Source organism: Trichechus manatus, unplaced genomic scaffold (assembly GCF_000243295.1).
Source record: "Trichechus manatus latirostris isolate Lorelei unplaced genomic scaffold, TriManLat1.0 scaffold00019, whole genome shotgun sequence".
Taxonomy (NCBI): domain Eukaryota; kingdom Metazoa; phylum Chordata; class Mammalia; order Sirenia; family Trichechidae; genus Trichechus; species Trichechus manatus.
This window is the reverse complement of record NW_004443955.1, coordinates 8348443-8363287: the sequence shown is the minus strand read 5'-3', so window position 1 is coordinate 8363287 and position 14845 is coordinate 8348443. Positions and strand designations below refer to the sequence as shown.

Below are 14845 nucleotides of genomic sequence, written 5' to 3'. Positions count from 1 at the left end.
GGAGATGGGCTAGGTTCCTTGGGTAGGATGGAAGGGGGCTAGGTTCCATGGGTAGTGGGAGTGGGCTAGGTTCCATGGGTAGGGTGGAAGTGGGCTAGGTTCCATGGGTAGAGTGGGTGTGGGCGGGGGTGCTCGGGTTGTGACTTTCTCTCCCCAGCACAGCCCTGGGAAGACCACTGCCTCTGTGAGTCACCGCCCCTCCCCCACAGGGCAGGCAAATAGCAGTGTTGGCCCAATGCCAGCTGAAGGAGCATCAGGGCAGCTGGGGCACAGCTGGGGTGCGGCACAATAGCAATGACTATGTGGGCTGCCCCGCCCCTGAGCCATCCCTCCTTTCTCTTTACGACATACCATATGAGTTCAACAGTTACAGCAGAGGGTGTAGACCCTGGAAATGAGCAATTCCTAGAACAGAGGTGCTGGGAGGTTGCCTAAGGAGTGAAGCCAACTGTGGGGAAGAAGCAAGTGGGGAATGTTTCGAGCCCAGATTAAAACGGTCAAAGCTCTCCAACTTGCAGGCATTTGCCTCAACTCTCTTTCGGAGAGGCACAAATCAGAGCCCGTGCTTTTGTCCTATTCCCGATACATATAACTTCTGCCTATCTACTTCTGAAAAAATTCAGGCAGCGAAAACCCTATGGATCACAATGGTCTGATCCCACTGTACATGGGGTCACCACGAGTCGGGGGCTGACTCCATGGCAGCAAAGAATGACAACAAAAACTGGCTGATAATCACAAGGCACTCTGAGCTCACAGGGAAACTTCAGGGAACACACGAGGAGTGCAAGCACTGTTAAAGAAAGTCAACCAAGTACCTTCGCCAGAAGAAGCAGAATAAATGAACCACAGAGGACAAGAATTTAAAATCAACCTATTGAGTATTTTCAAAGTGATAAAGAACATATTAGAATGTGAAATAATAATAATGACAAAGAGCTAATCTGGAATGAGAAATGAAACACTGACTGTTGATTAACAGAGTAGATTCATGTGAAGAATGAGTTAGGATGACAGAATATCAGGTCAAGGAAATCCTTTAGGAGGCATGAAGATGAGAGGCAACAAGACAATGGAGGAATGGTTTCAAACTGTACAAGGAAAATAATTTGGATTCAAAAGTTTTATTCAACTTAACTAAAATTTAAGTATATCATGTAAACATTTTCAGGCACTCATGGCCTCAGGAGATTCATCATACAAAACCTTTCTTGAAAACAGTCTTTGATGAAGTACTCTTTCATCAAAAGATAAGTGAATACATGTGCATAAATAAAAAAGTTAATTGTTGAATAATAAGCAACAGCAACAAAAAGAATCTAAATATGATTGAAGATAAGTGGAAGTGGTAAGGGAGAAGATGAGAACATACTAAGATATGTGTCTTTCTCAATAAAATATAGTTATTAATAAGTTTTTAAAATAATATGGAAGAAAACCTAAATATAGGTTTTAATAGGGTAGGGTTAACTGCAACACAAATAAAAGTAGAATGTAGAACTCTCAAACCATTAGAAAAAAAGTTAATTAGGCAAAAGAAGACAATAAAGGAAAAAAACACGCAAAAAACCATGACAAAATGCACAAAATGAAGAAGTACAGTTATGACAGTAATTAAACTAAATGGATTAAATTTACAGCTCAAAAGGAAGACATTCTAAATTGAATGACAAAATAACACCTGATAATCAATAACTTACAAAGATCACAATTAATATAAAAAGATAAGGACATTCTAAATCAAACTCAGGAAGTAGACTATAGGAAATGAACTTTCCAAAATGCTAAGAAGCTAGAGGCAGAGCTATTGTTCAGACATCTTAAAGCGCAGACTTTTGGTTCACAGACACATGAATTGGTTGACACATCATTTGGTTCTAGAATCTGGAGAGTGTGATGTTTATACGCATTCTTTTAAATTGAAATGCTGGGACAGTTTATGTAATTGCTTTCTTATACAAAATCTCAGAGTATAAAAGGGATTTGATGCCCTAACTGCATCCCAAATTGGGCAGGACCTTTCCTAGTGGGAAAAGCATCATGGCAGCTATGAACTTTCGTGACTCTGTGAGCTAAGCCAGGCTCAACCACATTGTGCTTATGCTCCCTGATACCTGACTGCCAATGAAAATCTATATCCCTGGGGGTTTAATTTAGAACTTAATTTACATTTTTAGTGTGTGTTTCTGTGTGCATATGTGGTCTCTATGGGCATGTAGTCTCACATCACCAATCTGTATCTTGTCAGAAATTACACAATTAAACTTTAATATCCTATGAACAGAGCCTATTCACTCTTCTCCTATGTTCACAGAATATTTTAAAATGTTAGTAATGTATTTGAATACAAAGAAAAATTTAACAAATTCTATAAATTAGAGAATTTATAGGTTATAGTCTATGATTTGATCCTTGATAACTAGAAATCAGCAGAATATGATGTCCCCAACAATTTGAAAATCCTACTAAATAAGACACATTCTTCTAAATAATCCTAGAATCCGAGAGGAAATATAAAATCAAATTTAAAAATAGAGAATTTAATGAATAGGAAAACTATGAAAACCAGAAGATAAAAAGAAAGGTGTACTTAAAAAAAACTACAGCCCTAAATGTTTTTATTAATGAAAAATACAAAATAAACTGATAATTCAACCTAAGAAAATAGAAAAATAACAGTGAAGTTAACCAAAAGAAATAGAAAATAAAATAATGATAAAATTTTATTATTTAATATTTATTTAAAAAGTCAAGTAAAATGGGGGTAACTCCTTAGTTGGCAATCATAACTAAGGAAATAAGAAAGTAAAAATACATAATTATAGGAATAATTCACAGGTATTGAAGATAATATAAGACTATTAAGTGCTACTTTGTAGTAAGAAATTCGAAAATATATTGTTGTTGTTAGGTGCTGTCAGTTAGGTTCCTACTCATAGTGACCTTATGTACGACAGAACGAAACAATGCCTGGTCCTACCACATCTTCACAATCTTTGTTATATTTGAGACCACTGTTGCAGCCACTGTGTCAATCCATCTCTTTGAAAGTCTTCCTTTTTTTCACTGACCAAGCAGGATGTCCTTCTCCAGGGACTGGTCCCTCCTGATAACATGTCCAAAGTACATGAGACAAAGTCTCGCCATCCTTGCTTCTAAGGAGCATTCTGGCTATACTTCTCCAAGACAAATTTGTTTGTTCTTCTGGCAGTCTATGGTATATTCAATATTCATCACCAACACCATAGTCAAAGGCATCAATTCTTCTTCAGTCTTCCTTATTCATTGACCAGCTTTCGCATGCATATGAGGCAAATGAAAATACCATGGCTTGGGTCAGGTGCACCTTACTCCTCAAGGTGATATCTTTGCTTTTTAACACTTTAAAGAGGTCTTTTGCAGCAAATTTGCCTGACTGCTGCTTCTGTGGGTGTTGACTGTGTCCAAGTAAAATGAAATCCTTGACAACTTCAATATTTTTTCCGTTTATCATGATGTTGCTTATAGGTCCAGTTGTGAGGATTTCTGTTTTCTTTATGTTGAGGTGTTATCCATACTGAAGGCTGAAATAAGTGCTTCAGTCCTCTTCACTTTCAGCAAGCAAGATTGTGTCATCTGCGTATTGCAGGTTGTTAATGACTCTTCCTCCAATCCTGATGCCATGTGCTTCTTCACATAGTCCAGCTTCTTGGATTATTTGCTCAGCATACAGATTGAATAAGTATGGTGAAAGGATACAACCCTGACACACACCTTTTCTGATTTTAAACCATGCAGTATCCCCTTGTTCTGTTTGAACGACTGCCTCTTGGACTATGTACAGGTTTCGCATGAGCAGAATTAAGTGTTGGAATTCCCATTCTTCATAATGTTATCCACAATTTGTTATGATCCACAAAGTCAAATGCCCTTGCATAGACAATAAAACACAGATAAACATCTTTCTGGTATTCTCTGCTTTCAGCCAAGATCCATTTGACAATAGCAATGATATCCCTTGTTCCTCATCTTCCTCTGAATCTGGTTTGAATTTCTGGCAGTTCCCTTTAGATGTACTGCTGCAACCATTTTTGAATTATCTTCAGCAAAATTTTACTTGTGTGTGATATTAATGATATTTTTCAATAATTTCTGCATTCTGTTTGATCACCTTTCTTTGGAATGGGCACAAATATGGATGTCTTCCAGTCGGTTGGCCAGGTAGCTGTCTTCCAAATTTCTTGGCATAGACAAATAAGTGCTTCCGGCATTGCATCCATTTTTTGAAACATCTCAATTGGTATTCTGTCAATTCCGGAGCCTTGTTGTCACCAATACCTTCAGTGCAGCTTGAACTTCTTCCTCCTGTACCATTGGTTCTTGATCATATGCTACCTCCTGAAATGGCTGAACATTAACCAACCAACCCTATTAGTACAGTGATGCTTCCTGCGTTGTTCAATATTTTGCCCATAGTATTCTTAAATACTGCAACTCAAGGCTTGGATTTTTCTTCAGTTCCTTCAACTTGAGAAATGCTGAGTGTGTTCTTCCCTTTGGTTTTCTAACTCCAGGTCTTTGCATATTTTGTTATAATACTTTACTTTGTCTTCTTGAGTCACCCTTTGAAATCTTCTGTTCAGGTCTTCTACTTCATTACTTCTTCCATTTGCTTTAGCTACTCTACGTTCAAGAGCAACTTTCAGTGTCTCTTCTGACAAACATTTTGGTCTTTTCTTTCTTTCCTATCTTTTTACTGACCTTTTGCTTTCTTCATGTATGATGTCCTTGATATCATCTCACAACTTGTTTCATCTTTGGTCATTAGCATTCAATGAGTCAAACCTACTCTTGAGATGGTCTCTAAATTCAGGTGGGATATACTCAAGGTTGTACTTTGTCTCTCATGGACGTGTTTTAATTTTCTTCAGCTTCAACTTGAACTTGCATATGAGCAATTGATTGTCTATTCTGTAGTCACCCTCTGGCCTTGTTCTGACTGATGATATTGAGCTTTTCCATTGTCTCTTTCCACAGATGTAGTCCATTTGTTTCCTGTGTATCCCGTCCAGCAAGGTCCACATGCATAGTCAACGTTTCTGTTGTTGAAAAACGTTATTTGTGGTGAATAAGTCATTGGTCTTGCAAAATTCTATCATATGACCTCTGGTGTCATTTCTGTCACCAAGGCCATATTTTCCAACTACAGATCCTTCTTCTTTGTTTCCAACTTTTGCATTCCAATCACCAGCAATTTTCAGTGCATCTTCACTGCACGTTTAATCAATTTCAGACTGCAGAAGTTAGTAAAAATCTTCAATTTCTTCATCTTTGACACTAGTGGTTGGTGTGTAAATTCGAATTATATTCATATTAACTGGTCTTCCTTGTAGGCGTATGGATATTATCCTATCACCGACAGCATTGTACTTCAGGATAGAGCTTGACATGTTCTTTTTGATGATGAATGCAACACCATTCCTCTTCAATTTGTCATTCCTGGCATAGTAGGTCATATGATTATCTGATTCAAAATGGCCCATACTAGTACATTTCAGCTCACTAAAGCCTAGGATATTGATCTTTATGCATTCCATTTCATTTTTGACGACTTCCAATTTTCCTAGATTCATACTTCGTACATTCCACGTTCTGATTATTAAATGGATGTTTGCAGCTGTTTCTTCTCGTTTTCAGTTGTACCACATCAACGAATGAAGCTCCTGAAAGCTTGACTGCATCCACGTCATTGAGGTCAACACGACTTTGAGGAGGTAGCTCTTTTCCAGTTATATTTTGAGAGCCTTCCAACCTGAGGGGTTCATCTTCCAGCACTGTTATCAGACAATGTTCTATTGCTTTTGCATGGTTTGCACTGGCCAATTTTTTCAGAAGTAGTCTTCCAGGTTCTTCTTCCTAGTCTGTCTTAGTCTGGAAGCTCTGCTGAAACCTGTCCACCATGGTGACCCTGTTGGTATTTGAAATACTTGTGGCATAGCTTCTAGCATGACAGCAACACACAAGCCACCACAGTATGACAAACTGACAGACAAGTGGTGGGAATTAGAGAATTAGAGGATAAGACAGTTAAAATTACAGAGGCTGAAGAGCAATAAGAGTGGAGGTTCAAGAAAGCTGAGCACAGTTTAATGGATTTATGGGAAAACAACAAGAAATATAATATATGCATCATGGGATTTCCAGAAGATGAGAGGGAGAAAACGAACAGAAAGAATATTTAAAGAAATAGTGACAGAAAATTTCCCCAATCTAATGAAGGACGTGAATCTACAAATCCAAGAAACCTGAAAAACCCCAAGCAAGATAAACTCAAAAATATCTACATCAAGACACATCATAGTTAGGCTCTCAAAAAGTAAAGATAAAGAGAGAATCCTGAAAACAGTGAGAAGCAACAGTGACATACAAAGGATCCCCAATAACATCAAGTGCCAATTTCCCCTCACGTTTGCCAGTTTGTCATACTGTGGGGGCTTGCATGTTGCTGTGATGCTGGAAGCTATGCCACTGGTATTCAAATACCAGCAGGGTCACCCATGGTGGACAGGTTTCAGCAAAGCTTCCAGACTAAGACAAACTAGAAAGAAGGACCTGGTAGTCTACTTCTGAAAAAAAATTAGTCAGTGAAAATCTTATGAACAGTAGCAGAACATTGTCTGATATAGTGCTGGAAGATGGGCCCCCCAGGTAGGAAGGCACTCAAAATACGACTGGGGAAGAGCTGTATCCTCAAAGTATAGTCAACCTTAATGATGTGGATGGAGTCAAGCTTTTGGGACCTTCATCTGCTGATGAGGCACGACTCAAAATGAGAAGAAATAGCTGCAAACATCCATTAATAATCAGAATGTGGAAAGTACGAAGTATCTAGGAAAATTGGAAATTGTCAAAAATGAAATGGAATGCATAAAGATCAATATCCTAGGCATTAGTGAGCTGAAATGGACTGGTACTGGCCATTTGGAATCAGACAATCATATGATGTACTATGCCAGGAATGACAAATTGAAGAAGAATGGTGTTGCATTCATCATCAAAAAGAACATTTCAAGCTCTATCCTGAAGTACAACACTGTTGGTGATAGGATAATACCCATATGTCTACAACGAAGATCATTTAGTACAACTATTATTCAAATTTATGCACCAATCACTAATGCCAAAGATGAAGAAATTGAACATTTTTACCAACTGCTGCAGTCTGAAATTGATCATACATGCAATCAAGATTCATTGATAATTAATGGTGATTGGAATGTGAAAGTTGGAAACAAAGTAGGATCTGTAGTTGGAAAATGTGGCCTTGGTGATAGAAATAATGCTGGAGATCGCATGATAGAATATTGCAAGACCAACAACTTCTTCGTTGCAAGTACCTTTTTTCAACAACATAAATGGTGACTATACACGTGGATCTCACTGGATGGAAAACACAGGAATCAAATTGACTACATTCGTGGAAAGAGATGATGGAAAAGCTCGATATCATCAGTCAGAACATGGCTAGGGGCCAACTGTGGAACAGACCATCAATTGCTCATATACAAGTTCAAACTGAAGCTGAAGAAAACTAGAACAAGTCTATGAGAGCCAAAGTACAACACTGAATATATCCTACCTGAATTTAGAGACCATATCAATAATAGATTTGATGCATTGAACACAAAGACCAGATGAGTTGTGGAATGACATCAAGGACATCACAATGAAGAAAGCAAGAGGTCATTAAAAAGACAGGAAAGAAAGAAAAGACCAAAATGGATGTCAGAAGAGACTCCAGAAGTTGCTCTTGAACGCAGAGTAGCTAAAGAAAATGGAAGAAGTGATGAAGTAAAAGAGCTGAACAGATTTCAAAGGGCAGCTCAAGAAGAAAAAGTAAAGTATTATAATGAAATGTGCAAAGACCTGGAGATAGAAAACCAAAAGGGAAGAACATGCTTCACATTTCTCAAGCTGAAAGAACTGAAAGAAAAAATTCAAGCCTGAAGTTGAAATACTGAAGGATTCCACAGGGAAAATACTAAATGATGCAGGAAGTATCAAAAGAAGACAGAAGGAATACACAGTTACTGCACCAAAAAGAACTGGTAGACATTCAACCACTTCAGGAGGCAGCATATGATCAAGAACTGATGGTACTGAAGGAAGAGGTCCAAGCTGCACTGAAAGTACTGGCGAAAAACAAATCTCCAGGAACTAACGGGATACCAACTGAGATGTTTCAAAAAACAGATGCAGAGCTGGAAGTGCTCACTTGTTTATGCCAAGAAATTTGGAAGACAGCTACCTGGCCAACTGACTGGAAGAGATCCATATTTATGCCTATTCCAAAGAAAGGTGATCCAATCAAATGTGGAAATTATAGAATAATATCATTAATATCACACACAAGTAAAATTTTGCTGAAGATCATTCAAAAGAAGTTGCAACAGTACATCGACAGGGAAAAGACTAAGAAGAGGACAAGGAACAAGGGATATCATTGCTGATGTCAGATGGCTGAAAGCAGAGAATACCAGAAAGATGTTTACCTGTGTTTTATTGACTATGTAAAGGTTTTTGACTGTGTGGATCATAACAAATTATGGATAACATTAGGAAGAATGGGAGTTCCAGAATACTTTATTGTTCTCATGAGGAACCTGTACTTGAACCAAGAGGCAGTTGTTCGAACAGAACAAGGGGATATTGCATGGTTTAAAGTCAGGAAACGTTTGCATAAGGGTTGTAGCTTGTTCACTCAATCTGTATGCTGAGCAAATAATCCGAGAAACTGGACTATATGAAGAAGAATGGGGAATCAGGACCGGAGGAAGACTCATTAACAACCTGTGATATGCAGATGACACAACCTTGCTTGCTGAAAACGAAGAGGACTTGAAGCACTTACTAATGAAAATCAAAAACCATAGCCTTCAGTATGGATTACACCTCAACATAAAGAAAACAAAAATCCTCACAACTGGACCAATAAGCAACATCTTGATAAATGGAGAAAAGATTGAATTTGTCAAGGATTTCATTTTACTTGGATCCACAATCAACAGCCATGGATGCAGCAGTCAAGAAATCACATTGCATTGGGCAAATCTGCTGTAAAAGAACTCTTTAAAGTGTTAAAAAGCAAAGATGTGACCATGAGGAAGAAGGTGTGCCTGACCCAAGCCATGGTATTTTTAATCACCTCATATGCATGTGAAAGCTGGACAATTAATAAGGAAGACCTAAGAAGAAGCAATGCCTTTGAATTATGGTGTTGGCAAATAATAGTGAATATTCCATGGACCGCCAGAAGAACAAACAAATTTGTCTTGGAAGATGTTCATCCAGAATGATTAGACACAAGGATGGGGAGACTTCATCTCAAATAGTTTGGACATGTTACCAGAAGGGACCAGTCCCTGGAAAAGGATATTATGCTTGGTAGAGTAGAGGGTCAGCAAAAAAGAAAAAGACCCTCAACGAAATAGACTGACTCTGTGGCTGCAACAATGGGCTGAAGCATAACAACGATTGTGAGGATGGCATAGGACCTGGCAATGTTTCATTCTGTTGTGCATAGGGTCACTATGAGTCCGAACTGACTCGACGGCAGCTAATAACAACAATGACAACATTGTAAGCCAGTAGGCAATGCAGTGTAATATTTTAAGTGCTGGGGAAAAAAAGAAAAAAAAAAACCTGTCAACAAAAAATACTATAACCAGCAAAATCATCCTTGAAGAATTAGGGTGAAATTAAAACATTCCCTGATGAACAGAAGCTGAGAGACTTCATATCCAGTAGACCAGCCCTACAAAAAAATACTAATAGGAGTTCTGTAGATGGAAGGGAAAAGACATTAGAAAGTAATTCAAAGTTATACATAAAAAGAACGATCTCTCATAAAAGGAAATGTGTGGACAACTATGTTATTGTTGTTAGGTGCCGTCAAGTCAGTTCTGACTCATAGAGACCCTACAGGACAGAGCAGAACTGCCCCATAGGGTTTCCAAGGAACGGCTGGTGGATTTAAACTGCCAACCTTTTGGTTAGCAGCTGAGCTCTTAACCACTACGCCACCAGGGCTCCCTGGATAAGTATAAGGGCTAGTAATAAGGTAGTCATGCTTGATAATTCTAATTGTGTTGTCCTTCATGTTTCTTAATAACGAATATATGAAAATCAAGGATACAAGTATGTTACAGGGCACATGAAATATAAAGGCATAATCAGTGATAACAACAACAAAAGGGGAGGGAGAGGAACGGTTTAGATATAAAACTTCTTTACATTACTGAAGTTAGTACCAACTTACCCTAGAATGTTATAAACACAAGCTGTTAAACGTAATACTCATGGTAACCACTAAGAAAATATCTAAAACAAACATGCACAAAAGGAAAGGAGAAGAGAATCAAAATGGCTCACTACAATAAACCAACAAAACACAAAAGCAAGCACTAGTAAAGGACAAACACAAAGAAGGCGTAAGACACACAAACACACAAAAATGAAATGGCAGAAGGAAGTCACTTCTTATCAGTAATACAGTGAATGTAAATGGACTAAATGCTCCAATCAAAAGTCAGAGAGTGGGAGAATGGATTAAAAACAAAACAAAACAAAACAAAACAAAAAAAACCCCAATCCAACTACATGCTGTTTACCAAACTTTATACTCAAGGACGGAATTAGGTTGATAGTTAAAGGACTGAAAAAAATATTCCATGCAAATAATAACCAGAGAGCTGGGGTGACAATCTTAATACCAGACAAAGAAGACTTTAAGAAAAAATCATTTAGAAAAGATAAAGTTGGACATTATATAGTAATAAAAGGGCTAATCAATCAAGAAGATTTAACAATCATAAATATATATGCACCCAATATTGGCGCACCTAAATATATATATAATATAAATCAAATATTGATAGAATTGAAGGGAGAAATAGCACTACAATAATAATTGGACATTTCAGTACAACTCTGTACTGAACGGAACATCTAGAAAGAAGAAGGAAATAGAGGATCTGAATGACACTATAAACCAGCTAGGCTTAACAGACATATATAGAACATTCCACCCCAAAACAGCACGATATGCATTCTACTCTAGTGCATGTGGATCATTTTCCAGGAAAGACAACATGTTAGGTCCAAAGCAAGTATTAATAAATTTAAAAATATTGAAACTATACAAAATATTCTCTCTGACCACAACGGAGTGAAGCTAGAAATCAATAACAGCAAAAAAAAAAAAAAAACTAGAAAATACACAAACATATGGAAATTAAATAACACGCTATTGAACTACCAATGGGTCAAGGAAGAAATCAAAAGAGAAATCACAAAATTCTTAGACTCAAATGAAAATGAGAGCACAACATGCCAAAACTTACGGGATACAGAAAAGGCAGTATTCAGAGGGAAACGTATGGCAACAAATGCCTACATGAAAAAAGAAGAAAGATCTCAAACCAACAGCCCAACTCAACAACTCCAGGAACTAGAAAGAGAAGAGAACACTAAGCCTAAACCTACCATAAGAAAGTAAATATCAAAGATCATAGCATAAATAAATAAAATTGAAAACAGAAAAACAACAGAGACAATCAGTAAAATCAGAAGTTGCTTTTTTGAAAAGATCAATAAAATTGACAAAGCTTTCGCTAGACTGACAAAGAAAAAAAGAGACAAGATGCAAATAACCAAAATAAGAAATTAAACAGGGGACATTACAACTTACCCAACAGAAATGAAGAGAATTACAACAGAATATTATGAACAACTATACTGGATACTCTACCGGATTAATCTAGATGAAATGGACAAATTCTTAGAAGCACACAACCTATCCAAACTGACTTAAGAGGAAACAGAAAGTCTCAACAGACCCATAACAAGTGAAGAGAAGAAATCAGTGATCAAACACCTCTCAGCGAAACAAAGGCCTGGACCAGATGACTTCACTGGGGAATTCCACCAAATGTTTAGAGAGGAATTGACACCAATACTGTTTAAACTCTTCCAAAAGATAGGGATGGAAGGAATATAAGCTACCAACTGGGAGAATATTTTGGGAAACCATATGTCCAAGAATAATCTAACAACCAAAATATATATAACACTTCAACAACTTAACAACAAAAAGACAAATAACCCAATCATAAAATAGGCAAAGGACTTGAATAGGCATTTCACCAAAGAGAACATTCAAGTGGCCACAAAACATGTGAAAAGATGCTCAGTGTCATTAGCCATCAGAGAGATGCAAATCAAAACCACAATGAGATACCATTTCATTCCCACTAAGACACCTAAGATTGAAAACAAAACAAAACAAAACAAAAAAACTGAAAATAACACGTTGGTGAGGATGTGGGGAGAATGGAACCCTCACCCACTGCTGGTGGGAATGTAAAATGGTATAGCTGTTGTGGAAAACAGCATGGCGTTTCCTCAAAAAATTAAAAATAGTACTACCCTATGACCCAGCAATTTCACTCCTAGTTATATACCCAAAAGACTTAAAAGCAGACACTAAAAAAGAGACTCTTACACCAATGTTTATTGCCAAAAAAATGGAAACAACCTAAATGCCCATCAACACATGAATGAATAAACAAAATGTGGTACATATATATAGTGGAATACTACTCAGCCAGTAGGAAAAATGAAGTCTTGATGCATGCCATAATATGGATGGAGCTTGAAGACATTATGCTGAGTGAAATAAGTCAATCACAAAAGGACAATTGTTGTATGACCTCACTTACATAAAAACACAAGAAAAGGCAAATGTATAGAGACCAAAGTTTATTAGTTGTTACAAGGGGCAGGAAGAAGGGGAAAAGGGGTGTTACTTGTGATGGAAAAATCACATTGTTAAGGGTAGGGTTGCACAGCTGATTATTGTAATTGCTGTTAGCAGGTTGTACATGTATAAAAAATTGAATTGGCAAAAGCTGTGTGATATATTTACAACAAGGACAAAAAAGAAAAAAGAAAGGCTGCTAAGTCTGCTTATGTACAACCAAATACCTCATGGTATTGAGTTCCTTGATTTCGTGATTTATGGTCATGGTTTCATGGGACATCCCAGTTAATTGGCCTAATACCGTGTTTAGTGCTTCTATTCTATCTCCCAGTTCGTTGCATAGTGCCTGGGGTCTGAAAAGTTTACAAGTGGCCATCCAAGGCACAACAATTGGTCTCTATTCACCTGGAGCAACGGAGGAAGAGGAGAGTCAGGAATAGGAGGAAGATATGGAATGTGTGGCTAATTGCCTCCATGAACAACTGCCTCCTTTGCTATGAGACCAGAAGAACTGGATGGTACCTGGCTCCCATTACTGAACATGTTGATCAAAGATTCTATAGAAGAATCTTGATCTAAAGGGGGAAAATGCAGAACAGAATTTCAAATTATCATGGACTCTAGACCTTCTGGAGCCATGGAGGCTTGATGAACCCTGAAACTATTGCCCTGAGATAATCTTTAAGCCTTAGACCAAAAATATTCCCTGAAGTCTTCTTAAAACCAAACAATAGTTTAGCTTAACTAGTAAAAAATGTCTGCCTTGAACATCATGTTCTTTTAGGAACTATATGTATAGAAGATCAAAGTGACAACAGCAACTCAAAATATTAGATAGGAACCTTAGGGGGAAGTGAGTTTATGTTAATGAGGAAGCAACAACTCAGAAAAGGAAGGTAAGAATGATTGCACAACTCAAAGAATGTAATCAATATCACTAAACTGTACTTGTAGAAACAGTTGAATTGGTATATGTTTTGCTGTGTATATTCTCAATAACAACAACAACAACAAATAAAATTTAGGAAAATATAAAGGTATTTAGCATTACAAATATGTACATATTTGTTGGAATCTTAACCCTTATACCTATGGATGTTACCATTTTTGTAAATAGGGTTTTCTTTTTTGTGTTAATTAGATCATACTTAAGTAGGGTGGGTGGGTTCTAAATCTAATCACATCTGTGTTATGAAATGAGCAGATTAGACACAGAGATAATGCACACATGGGGGAAGACAGATGCCACATGAGCATCGTCTACAAGTCAGGAACCAAGGAACACTGTGCACTACCTACAAGGAAGGAATTAACTCATCTAAGACCCTGATTTCGATTTTTAGCCTCCAGAACTGTAAGAAAAGAAATTTCTTTTCTTTAAAGCCAGCTACTTGTGATTTTTCTGTTATAGCAGCACTAGATAACTGAGATATAGATATATTTGTGTGTGTGTATGTATGTGTACATACACACACATAAACATACATACATATTTGTTGAGTCTTAATTACAAAGAGCTGCTATAAATTGATAAAAAAGGCAAACAAACCAATAGAAAATTGGAAAAAGGATGTGAACAGGCAGGATACAAAATGGGAAATCCAAATAGCTAATGAGCAAATGGAAAGATTAAAATTAAAATAAGATACGATTTTTCATCCTTCAGAACAGAAAAAACTGTAAGTGCAAGAATGAAGGGAACACCCATTTTCATACATGCTGAGCACAGTGTGTTTGGGAAAGTGACACTGAACTTTCAGTAAGAAATACACACATGTTGGCACAGCAAACACGTTTGGAATGCTACCCAACCAAAAAAAAAAAAAAAAAGCTCATATGTTTGTAAGATTACAGGTGTGCAGACGTTTATTTCAGCATTATCTGTAGTGGAAAAACAAATCAAAATAAAAGAAGAAACAATAAAAACCCCAGGAAAACCAAAATACTAGAAAAGAAGAGGGACTTAAATATTACTGTATGCTGTGGAGTAATACGTAGCTATTAAAAGAACAGAGTCCTTGAGTGGTGCAAATGGTTAAGCACTCA

The 14845-nt window shown here is 37.2% G+C and overlaps 1 protein-coding gene across 1 annotated transcript in view; it reads right to left on the bottom strand.

Annotated features, from left to right (window-relative positions):
- OTUD7A (OTU deubiquitinase 7A) overlaps window positions 1–14845 on the bottom strand; it is a 186252-nt gene that overhangs the window by 105627 nt on the left and 65780 nt on the right.